Source organism: Scylla paramamosain, chromosome 3, assembly GCF_035594125.1.
Source record: "Scylla paramamosain isolate STU-SP2022 chromosome 3, ASM3559412v1, whole genome shotgun sequence".
Lineage (NCBI taxonomy): Eukaryota > Metazoa > Arthropoda > Malacostraca > Decapoda > Portunidae > Scylla > Scylla paramamosain.
The window spans coordinates 18,252,501-18,265,000 of NC_087153.1; the positions used below are offsets into that span (position 1 = coordinate 18,252,501).

General features: G+C 44.6%; 1 protein-coding gene across 11 annotated transcripts in view; it reads left to right on the forward strand.

The window, feature by feature from the left end:
- Positions 1-12,500, forward strand: part of LOC135092041 (bcl-2-related ovarian killer protein-like) — a 39,057-nt gene that overhangs the window by 16,614 nt on the left and 9,943 nt on the right. Inside the window, exon 7 of one of the 11 annotated variants that reach the window (XR_010262735.1) lies at positions 11,848-12,056. The exons of the other annotated variants lie outside the window; for them this stretch is intronic. The gene's annotated coding sequence lies outside the window, so the exon portion shown is untranslated. The remainder of the gene's footprint in view (positions 1-11,847; positions 12,057-12,500) is intronic. 11 annotated transcript variants of the gene reach the window in all.

A 12,500-nucleotide genomic window follows, 5' to 3' on the forward strand; every position in this document is an offset into this window, starting at 1 on the left:
ATCTTTCAAAGGTCTTAGAGATTATCACTCATGGGTGTTTTTTTTCCTGTTGATGATGCAGAATCCTTGTTAAACTCTCACTAGACTCACGAAAAAAAAAAAAAAACAGCCATGAAAGCGCCCGGTATCTTCCACCAGAGCCTGTTTAAAAGTGGTCGAGGCAAGGCGGTGAAATGTTTAAGAATGTGGTACGTACGTAAGCTTAGCCATCAAGACCTTTATGTGTGTAACTGAGTGGTTCATTTACAGCCTTTACGAGTATTTCAAGGGATGCGTAACTTCTTCAGACAATATACGCGGGAGTTCTTGCCTTCCTTGCCTACTTACACAATTCTCTTCGTTTGTATTTAATTATTTTGCTGTTATGAATTTACTGTTATCCATTTTACGTTTTGTTATAAGGAAGGAAATGCATTCATATCTTTCTTCCTTTCCTTCTCCTTACCTGCTTTCCCTTCTCCATTTTTTTTTTCTTTCCTCTAATTTACTGTCATCAATTTTACGATTTGCTGTAATGTAGATATGCATGCATGCCTTCCTTCCTTCTTTCCTTTCTTCCTTCTTTCTTTCCTTCCTTCTTTCTTCCTTCACTTATCTTCCTTTCTTTCCCTCTTTCCTTCCTTACCTCCCATCCTTCCCTATTCTCTTCCCCATCTCCCTCCACTCCTTTCCTCCTTCCTTCTCCCGTTTTCTCTTTCCCCCACAAAACAGAAAGTAGTAGGAAAAGAAGAAACGATAAGCAAATAAACACGAAACGAGCGAGAAAAGAATAAAAAAAGAGAGGAGACGAGAAGAAACAAGAGTAAACAGAGCGGTATAGTGAATGTTGAGCAGCTGCGGTGGGCGAATGAGGAGGGATGAGAGAGAGAGAGAGAGAGAGAGAGAGAGAGAGAGAGAGAGAGAGAGAGAGAGAGAGAGAGAGAGAGAGAGAGAGAGAAAGAGGAAGGCGGCGCGTTACGGTTTTCTGCGTAATGACAACTTAGGTTCTTTTCATCCATTCCAAAGAACCACTGGCACTCTTCTCCGTCTTGATCCTAACCACTCACTCCCTCCTCACATACACACACACACACACACACACACACACACACACACACACACACACACACTCACACGCATCAGGTACATTATATAAACAAGCCCCCCAAAAATTATCTCATTTGACTAATCCCAGACAATCTTACTAAAAAGAAAACGAAAGGCGAGTACAATGGAATGCGGAAAGTTACGTAATTTTTAACCGTTACTGTACAAAGAACCTCCAGCTTCCTTCAGTCCTCACTCCTCTAAATTATTACCGGTAAATAATTGTTAGGACACGTAAGGAGACTGTCAGCGGATCAGAGGACTTACTATTGAGGACAAATGCATGACAGTATAAGGAAATGCAAGGAGATTATCTCATTTCTGACTTTCAACTTCTGACCGCTTCATTCCTCTAATCTTCCGAGAAACATTTGTTAGAATACGTAAGAAGATCGCCAGTGGATGAGAGGACTTACGAATTAGGGAAGAACGCAAGGTAGTACAAGTAAATGCGGAAAATTACACGGTTTCTCACTGTCACTGTACATACAACCTCCAGCTTCCTTCACACGGGCACGGAGACCTAAAATTCCTCTCACGTTCTTTACTGGCCATATTTCTCCCTCACTCGTGCATTACTGTCTGCTTCTGTATCCAGCCCTCCCCTTACCCTCTGTATATCTTCCCTTGCCTCGATACATTTTTCCTTAGGGTAAATTCGCACTCTCCACCTACGACTCTTCATATTTCTCCCTTAGCCGTCTCCCGTTGCCTCGTCTGGGTATCCACTTCCCCGTCTGTTAGTCAATATAGGGAGGCGTCTAGACATCCTTTTTTTTCAGTTTTTTTTTTTTCCATTTCCTCCTCTATTAATTAGAATAGAGAAACATTTATATATTAATTTCTTTGCCACTTTTTTCGTTTGTTAGTATAGAAAAAAACATTTACATATCAATTTCTTCGCCCACTTTCTCGTCTGTTAGTTAATGCACAGAAGTATTTAGATTTCCATTTCTTTCCCCATTTCCCCCTCTCTGGTTGTCAGTATAAAGAAGCATAACTAAAACATACAAGGGATGTGAAATATTCTTTACGAGACGAGATTAAAGCTATTACTTCTATTCGTCAGAGAGATTAAGAGGGAATATGATGGTGGTATTTAAGTGATGCAAGGGATGTAACAAGGGTGACGCAAACAAGATCCTTAGGGTTCCTTATCAGGATAAAACTAGAAGTAACATGTTCAGGCTTGGTAAAGGTAGATTTTTAGGAAGCAATAGAGAGAAATTGTCTCCCAACTAAAGTGGTGGATGACTGGAGGAGACTTAGCAATCAGGTGGTGGTGAGTCAATAGAGAGATTTAAAAGGTTGGATAGATAAATCGATGGAATTGATAGATGGATATAGGCAGGTATGTTTTATTCAGGGACTGCCACGTGTAGGCCTACTGGCTTCCTGCGGCTCTCCTTATGTTCCTTATTGTTCCTAGGCTTCTTAAGAGTTAACAATCCATGCGAAAATTAATACAAGACTGGAATGCTGCTAGTCATACAGAGAGAGAGAGAGAGAGAGAGAGAGAGAGAGAGAGAGAGAGAGAGAGAGAGAGAGAGAGAGAGAGAGAGAGAGAGACATATGAGTAGTTACATGGATACATAAACACAATCTACCCTTTGTGACGAGACACACAACACGGTCCTACCATGACCACTACCACCCCCACCACCACCACCATCACCACCACCAGACACACACACCCTCGTGCATAAAACAAATTGCCGCGACCTTTCATAGTCTTCGTGCTGCGACGTGCCAGAGGGGCGGTGAGGCAGCGAGAGGGCGGCAGGCTAGGGTTGGTGTGTGTTAGCTAAAATAATGACGTAATGGCAAGGGTGGTGGTCTTTAGGCGCTTTTGTTGGGGTACCACGGCCTGACTGACTGACTGATTGAGTGACGGATGGCTGAGTGGATGAAAGCTGTGTGTTCTGATTCACTAACTTGTGAGATAAGGGAAGTTGCTGCTTCTGTTGTTGTTGTTGTTGTTGTTGTTGGTAGTGGTGGTGGTGATGGTGGTGATGGTGGTGGTGGTGATGTAGTGGTTAGTGGTGATTGTAGTAGTAGTAGTAGTAGTAGTTGTTGTTGTTGTTGTTGTTGTTGTTGTGTTTTTGTAATTGTTGTTGTTGTTGTTGTTGTTGTTGTTGTTGTAACAGGAGGAAGAAAAGTAGAGAGAGAGAGAGAGAGAGAGAGAGAGAGAGAGAGAGAGAGAGAGAGAGAGAGAGAGAGAGAGAGAGAGAGAGAGAGAGAGAGAGAGAGAGAGAGAGAGAGAGAGAGAGAGAGAGATTCAATAACTCGGCATTTTGCGATTATTCTTGCACGTTTTATGACACGGAAATAAAAAGGACACAATTGGGCAACAACGATGAGAGAGAGAGAGAGAGAGAGAGAGAGAGAGAGAGAGAGAGAGAGAGAGAGAGAGAGAGAGAGAGAGAGAGAGAGAGAGAGAGCACTGCAACACTATAATATTACCCACAAGTCTCTGCTATCTTCATCACCACATTCTCACTTATCACAGGTACAACGACCCTTTTTCTTCTTCTTCTTCTTCTTCTTCTTCTTCTTCTTCTTCTTCTTCTTCTTCTTCTTCTTCTTCTTCTTCTTTTCTTCTTTTCCTCCTCCTCCTCCTCCTCCTCCTCCTCCTCCTCCTCCTCCTCCTCCTCCTCCTCCTCGTTTCATCTTTCACCCTACCCCCTCGCATCTCATCTTAAACCTTTTCTTATCCTCACCACAACCCTGGTAATATTTTCTCTCTCTCTCTCTCTCTCTCTCTCTCTCTCTCTCTCTCTCTCTCTCTCTCTCTCTCTCTCTCTCTCTCTCTCTCTCTCTGTGCCTATTTATACGCTCTTCTTTCTCCATTTCCATCTCTTCCTCCTCCTCCTCCTTCTCCTCTTCCTCCTCCTCCTCGTCTTCCTCGTCCTTCTGAATCAAGAACGTGAGAATATTTTTCAGTGAACCAGAAAAATTACTTAAAGATGAGAATATTTACGCATTAAAAGTATCTTTAGCAGTAGTAGTAGCAACAGCAGCAGCAGCAATAGTAGTAGTAGTAGTAGTAGTAGTAGTAGTAGTAGTAGTAGTAGTAGTAGTAGGAGTAGGAGTAGGCAGCCAAGTAAGCAAGGAAGCAACAGGAAATAAGATTGCGGCTGGAGGGAGGAAGAATGGAGGCAGAAATGGAAGGAAAGAGGCAGAGGAGAGGAAAAAGGATTGTGACAGAAAGAGAGGAGGAGCAGGAAGAGGAGGAAGGCAGGAGGAAATGAATGAAGAAAGAATGGAGGATAGAGACAGAAAGAAGAAAGGAAGGAGGATAGAGACAGAATGAAGAAAAGAAGGAGGAAGACAGTGAGAAAAAAGGGAAGGAGAGTGAAAAGGAACAAGAAAACAAAATAAGGAGAAAATTAGGGAAGAAGAAAAAGAAAGAAGGAAGGAAAAAAGGAAGGAAGTAAGGAGAGAGAGAGAGAGAGAGAGAGAGAGAGAGAGAGAGAGAGAGAGAGAGAGAGAGAGAAGCTGAAGGAGACTAAAATGAAGGAGTGGAGATGAAAGTAAGAGTGATGAGAGTGAAGGGGATTAAGGTAAGAGACGGGATCAGCGTTTGGGGTGACAGTCCCAGAGAGAGAGAGAGAGAGAGAGAGAGAGAGAGAGAGAGAGAGAGAGAGAGAGAGAGAGAGAGAGAGAGAGAGAGAGAGAGAGAGAGAGAGAGAGAGAGAGACCCTAAGATCTATCAGTCTATAACGAGGGTATCTATTTATTTACTACTACTAGGGTACGTATAGAAGAACAAGATAGATACAAGAGAGAGAGAGAGAGAGAGAGAGAGAGAGAGAGAGAGAGAGAGAGAGAGAGAGAGAGAGAGGCACGCTGGTTGGGGAGAGGAAGAGGAAGGAGCAAGATGGCCTGTGAGGGAGGGAGGGAGGAAGGGAGAAGGGGAGAGATCAGGGATTAGCGCAAAGTGTGAGTCACTGTAGCAAGTCATGGGTCGGTAAATTGTGTCCAGGAAAACTGCTGTGTTGGTCTGCGGTGGCGGTGGACCGTGGGACGCGTAACTGAGGCGGAAAGGAAAAACATTAGAGCCACCACAGGGATGAATATGTGTGGTGTCATTAGTACATCACCATCCTCACCCAACATGTACCCGCTTGTGTGTGTGTGTGTGTGTGTGGGTGGGTGGGTGGGTGGGTGGGTGTGGGAGTGCGTGCATACTCTTGAAAGACGATCAAGTTAACTGTAAGGACTGTCACATGTAGACCTCATCTTATGTTGCTAGGTATGAGTGTGTGTGTGTGTGTGTGTGTGTGTGTGCGGGCTGTCCTAAAGCCCGTATTCTTTTAAACACGTCAGGTTTTATCAGGACAATTTTGCAAAGGCTACAGAGATTATAAGTTAAGTTTATCGCGGATGTTTTCTTACTGATGATGCAAAATCTTGATATACTATCACAAGAAGCATGAAAGCACCCATCGAAACCTCTCAGTAACTTTCTTTAACTAGTGATGCAGAATCCTCGTTAAACTATCACGAGAAGCAGGAAAGCATCATTGAAAATCATCCATTAACTTTCAATACAGCCTGCAGAAAATAGTGGAATCGAGACACGCTTAAAAGACCACGAATCTTAACACTTAGACTCCGGCTGGCTTTTTTAAATTTATTAAAAAGGCCAATAGAAAGTCAGGACTGTATGGAACTGAAGACTTTGATGAAGCCAATGATAATACTAGGTACAATACTTAACTCACTGCTTGTAAGAGACCAGTTATAACATTCAGCAAAACCACTTAATCTTTAGCAATAATAATATGAAAACTGCTACCTGATGCATAAGGTTGCGGCGTGGGTGGGAGCGGGATGAGGGAACTGGTTAAAGCAGGATAAGGGTCAACATCATAGGGAGTCTGGCACCCTGGTGATGTGACTGACGGCCCTGACGAGGGACCACTGGGAGCCGGGTGTGGGGTAACGCTACCCACGTCGCGTACCCTCGCCGCTAGGGACACCGGCACGGCTTTGAGGCCTTGCGGTGGCGGTGGTGGTGTCGGTGGCTATGGTGTTAGTGGTGATAGTAGTGGTGGTAGTGGTGGTGGTGACGGTTAAGTTGCATCCAGCGTCTCAAATGACAGCGGCGAGTCACCCTCACCTCCAGAGGTCATCTGTGTGGCGCGGTGTAGCGTTAACAGACACACGCACACGCTGATGGGTTTAGCAGCCTTACGGTACAGCAGGGCACTAGCACACACACACACACACACACACACACACACACACACACACACACACACACACACACACACACACACACACACACACACACACACACACACACACAGGCCGAGATAAAGATCAGATGCCCAAATCCAGAGAGTCCTCCGTCGTTATGTTTTTTGCTTAGCGCAGAGAAGAGAGAGAGAACTTGTCCAAATACGGCCACCACTCTTGGCACGAGGAGGACTGGTGCTGAACTGGCTTTGTGGCATGGGGGGAGGGGGAGAGAGAGAGAGAGAGAGAGAGAGAAAGGGAAGAGGGGGAGGGGAGGGGAGTGAAGTGTGAATGGGGAGGTAGTGAGGCAGTGCTAATGTGGTTGTCTGTGAAGTAGGAAAAGTGCGGCTGGGGAAGCTAGTTAAAGATGAGAATCGCAGCAAGAACAGGAAAACAATGCCACAAAAGATTTCCCAGAACGTTTCTATCTTGTAGGAAAAGTGAGAGCATGGGAGAGGTGGAAGTGATGCTGATAGGAAGCTAAGTGAGTGGAAGAGTGGAAGGTGCAGCTTTCAAGGGCAAGGGTGTGGCTGGGAAAAGGAGATATGGAGACAGAGAGAGAGAGAAAAGGGAGAGAAGGGAAAGGAAATTAAAGAAATAAAAGAGAAAAAGTTCATGTTTGACCTGAAGAAATGCAACACAGAAAAAAAAAATAAGGTTGCAGATAAAAAAAGGGAGAAAAAAAAAACAGACAGTACATGAAAGAAACTGAATAGGAAAAGTACGAGTACACACGTTTGACCTGAAGAAATGCACCACAGAAGAAACTTAAGGACAAAACAGCAGGGGAGAGAGAAAAGAGAACACAGCAGGGAGGAGAGAAAGCGAACATGTACCCGTCAAATAAGAAACCAATAAAAGAGGAGGGAAAGACATGGTGGTGGAAGTGAGCATGGCAGAATCTAGCGAGGTCTGGAGCGGCGTAAGGAATCGGAAACCTGAACCTGCATCTTACACGCAAGAAGACGAGAGGGTGGGATAAGAGGAAAGGCCAGAATGATGATATAAAAGGCGTGGTGTTACGGTTCGTTAGGCTTAGTTTAACATGCCCTTCACGGCGTCTTGGTAGTTAGTGGTGTTCAGTTGAGTTTAGTGATGTGTTTCTTTACCGAGTCCTGCAGTTAATTGTTTGTTAGAATGCCGTTAAGTGGTGACACAGTTAATTTTTTTGTCTTAAGTGTCTTTGAGTTAAGTGTAAGTTTAGTTTACCAATGTTTTTCTTTAATAGTCTTCTAGTAAATTGTAAGAAATGTTGTGTAGTGGTAATGAGTTTAGAAATGCAGTTTATTATTGTGTTTTAGGAGGTTGTTAAGAAGTTTTCAGTCTAGTTTACCAATGCGTCTCTCTGCTGCGTCTTGTAAATTGATAGGAATGCGTTAATTGGTGATAAGTTTAGAAATGTCATTCATTATAGCATCTTGGAAGGTTAGAAGGTTAAGTAGGTTAGGTTTAGTTAATAGTAGAGTAGTAAGGGTTAGTTTATAGTAAGTAGGTCAGGTTTAGAAACGCGCTTCACTCCCACGAGATTAAGAATGATGCTAGAACCCAATCAATGACAATGATAAAATCGGACTAAAACACGTGGCGTTCAGTGCTTGTTAGAATGTTAGAAGGCCTACTAGTGACGGTGGCAATCTTGTTCCCTCCTTGTAAACGAAATCGAACTAAAGTACGTGGCATTCAGTGTTTGTTTAAATGATCTTAGAACGCCTATTGATAATGGTGACAATCTTGTATCTTCCTTATAGATAAAATCGGACCAAAATAGTAGGTTAGGTGTACAAACGCCTTTCACTACTAGAAGACTTTCAGAAAGTTGTTAAGTGATGTTAAAATCCCAGTTAGTGACGGTGATAATCTCGTAACCTTCTCATAAGCAAAATCTGAGCAAAATCCGTGACGTTGAGTGTTTGTTTACCGCACCAAGCTCACCACAGGACCATCCCTTGCACTCTCCTCTGCACCGCGACCCCGCACTGACCTCAGCCTGCCTCGCGGCCACACCTCCTTAGGGTAGAGCCAAACGCTTTTTTTTTTTTTTTTTCTCTTCTTCTCTTTTTTCTTTTTTTTTTTCTTGTACTTAGGCTGCACCCATCTAAACTCTCTCTCTCTCTCTCTCTCTCTCTCTCTCTCTCTCTCTCTCTCTCTCTCTCTCTCTCTCTCTCTCTCTCTCTCTCTCTCTCTCTCTCTCTCTCTTTTTCTCTCTGGTATATTCCTGACCTCGAGGTGAGCGGTTAATATTACAGGCATGGCAGGTAATCCCCGCTCTCCTCCTCCTCCTCCTCCTCTTCCTCCTCCTCCTCCTCCTCCTCCTCCTCCTCCTCGACCTCTTCCCCTTCCTCCTCTTCCCTCCTCCTCCTCTTCTCCCCCTCCTCCTCTTCTCCCCTCCTCGTCTTCTCTCCCTCCTCCTCCTCCTCTCCTCACCCTCCTCCCCAGCTACTGGTACCATAACAATAGGTCATTTTTCTCTCTTTTTTTCTCTCTCCCTCTCCTTGCGTCATGACAACCAGCAAATTAATTGACAGGCTCTACTCGGCGCTACTAGAGACACACACACTATAGCCTTTGTTGCGACCTTGCCTCTTCCTCTACCGCCTGCAGTGTCGCGGCGGTCCTTCTTCCCCCTTTCCCTCCCCCTTCTCCCTTCCTCCCTCCCAACCCCAAGGTAAATGTCAGGCCTCGTCTTCCTCCTCCTCCTCCTCCTCCTCCTCCTCCTCCTCCTCCTCCTCCTCCTCCTCCTCCTCCTCCTCGTCCTCCTCCTACTACTTCTCTGCCGCCACTTTCTCTTCCCTTCGGTCTGCTTAGGAAAAGAACAGTGGAACGGAATAGGGGAATGGAACAGAGGAACGGAGTGGCGCCTTGATTCCCGCTGGTCACCCCTGGGTATGGGTGGCCATGTAGCAACGTAGAGTGTTCTACCATCAGGATTATTTTCAGAGGACACAGAGATGATTAGTTGTGTTCTTATGAGTTGTATTTTTAATTCATGATGCAGAGTCTTTGTTTGATTGTTACTAGAATCATGAAAACACCCCTGAGGAATCTTCAAAGCAACTTATATTCCTGCAATGGGTTCAGTTTAAGAGACAGGACGACGTAATGATCAGAAATAAGGTCTGTAGTTATTACCAGTCACTAGGCCACGGAAAGGCAGCAGAATCCTTCTTTAACTATCACTAGACTCATGAAAACACCCTTGAACTTATGTTTTTTCAATGTAAGAATGAAATGTTTAGTAATACAATCTACAACAACCGTTACCTGTCCTCTGAACACGAAATAGCTACAGAATCCTTGCTTGACTCTCTATGGAATATCGAAAACATCCTTGAACTTCAGTCTGGACAGTGTAAGAGATTGATCAGCGAAATGTTGAGAGTATACCGTCTATAATCATTACCAGTGGCCAGAACACGAAGGGGCACAAGAGCAAAAAACTGCCCGCCAGGTAATAGCGGACCCTCGCCCTAATGAGTCGTGCAGCGTGTCACCTTTACTGAATTCCCCGGCACTGTGACACGAATCCCTCCTCAGCTGGATGTCTCGGCGTCCCTGCTGGGTCCTGGCCGCGAGGTGGTGCCCGCGGCGTTCAAACAAACTTTCCTACTTCGCGCGCAACCGTAATGGAGACTTGGGGTCGGATTTGGATACTTTTTAGCTATACTTTAGACAGTTTTTTGACGAAATCTTTTCAGGTGGTATTTGTTTAGTGCTCAAGGCCATCTTACGGCTTTGCTCTCAGCGGTCCAGTGAGGTTAAGACAAAGTTAACGCCACCAGAGGGCACTGCGATGCTTCTGCAATATTCTGGGAGTGTTGCTGCGGTGTGACGCTCGCTTGACTGCTGGCTCGACCGCAAGCAGCTTTTCGAGTACAAGTATTTTTGTTCTTCTCAGGGACTGACTTCTTGCAGCTTTCCTTACGCTGTTACGTGTTTGTCTCTCGTCATATCCTAGAAGTCACATGATCTTCCTGACAGATCATGTTTATCAAGCCTACCACTCGGTCCCATTATTTCCCACGTACTGAAATAAAGACACCCACAGCGACTTGCCAGGACACTAATTATGAATACGTACTTACAGCTGCCCCAAGAAGAGCCTAGTGACTGATCATGTTCATCAAGCCCACAGCTCGTTCCTATCATTCCACACGTACTGAAATCAAGACACCCACAACGACTTGCCTTGACACTATATAGTTATAAACACGTGACCCCCAAGAAGTCACGTCACAAAGCTCACTAAACTTTATATCCGTGAATCTAATTGAAATTACTACTGTTTTTTTTTTTTACTAAGAGCCGAGGAAAGAGCATGACCTAGGGACGTGATAGGCGGAGGTAGTTACAGATAATATTATTATATCTTAAACATTTCGTGGAATATGGCGTTTCTCTGGGCAGTTGTGACTAATGAACTACTTTTATTAAGATCTCAGAAAAGATCAAGAACTAGGAAAGATCAAGAACGGGAAACGTGATAGTTGAAAGTAACTACGGATAATACTATTCTTAAACATTTCGCAGAATATGACGCTTCTTTTAGGTAACTGTAAAAGTCAAGCGTGTTTTTGCTCGTATTCCACACCACCTGCCCCCCTCCTCTCCTTCCCTCCCTCCCTGGGCTAGTCCAAGGCACGCAGCATTGCTTCCCATGCACCTGGGCTGACGGAGCTTGCAATAAATCACCGTAATGACTCGCCACACGCATCCGACCATCAGGTGCAGGCACTCCATCAGGCACACTTAGAGAAACATCGAGCAGTCTGTCGGGTAATGACTTTATACCGATCATGCAAGATAAGGAAAAGTGAATATCCAACTGAACTCACTAGACAAGCGAACTGGGTCTTGCTTACGAGCTGAAACACATTCATTGAAAGTGTAACTGCATATTTTCAACCATACAAAAAATAGAATTAAAATATCCAATTGATCTTTTAAGGCACACAAAATATAGTCACTTCTTGCTTACGAACTGAAACGGACTTTTAAAATTTAACTGTTTATTATCAACCATCTAGGAAAATAAATAAATAAATAAATATCCGATTGATCTCTTAAGGCACAGGAATTCTAGTCATGAGTCTTGCTTACGAACTGAAACAGACTCACTTAAAGATAAACCCAACATTAGCAAGCGTATAGGCAAAGATTACGTAAATATCTACCTAGCAATGATACACGGAAAAAAATAAGATCGTAAATTACTCAACTAAACTCACAAGGCAGAGAAATTCTAGTCATGGGTCTTACTTACGAAATGAAACACTCACTTAAAGCTTAACCCCCCATTAGCAACCGTGCGGGCAAAGATAACGTAAATATCTACCTAGCAGTCATACACGGAAAAAAAATGACTAACTACCCAACTAAACTCACAAGACACAGAAATTCTAGTCAAGGGTCTTACGAACTGACACGGACGCTTTAAGCTTTAGTGAGTCGCCATAAAGTGAACACAGAGGGACGCAAGAAAGGGCCATTTGGGGACAAATCCATTTTCTGCCGCGTCAGGAATTCAGCATCAGGTCTGGGGAGGGTTCAAGGCCAGGACACGCCCAGCACCCAGGAGGAGCGGCCGCGCGGGTGACGGGGCCGCGGCGACTCCCACTAGTGCATTCCTGACCTGCCGCCGCTCTGATTGCCTCGCGTGCTCCTGTACTCGCCTGCCGCCGCTGCCTTTGATGCCTGTCTGTCTGGGGACTGTGGTGGTGGTGGCAGTGGTAAGGATGATGATGATGATGATGATGATGATGATGATGATGATGATGGTGATGATAATATTAATACTGCTGTTGTTGCTGGTTGTACTACTATATACTGCTGCTTCTACTACTACTACTACTACTACTACTACTACTACTACTGACCACCCGACAGAATTCATAACTTCAAAACGATTGGCTACACACACACACACACACACACACATATATTCACAAGTCTTTCACCATCCAACCTCCCTCCTTTCCTCCCTCCTCCCTCCCTCCGAACAATACATAGATAAAAGATGCCGCGACCGAGAGAGAGAGAGAGAGAGAGAGAGAGAGAGAGAGAGAGAGAGAGAGAGAGAGAGAGAGAGAGAGAGAGAGATAGCATGCGGGAATTCCCGCACCTTACACAACATTAATAAACTCTCCCTGTCTGGGATGCTCGAGAATGCTGTT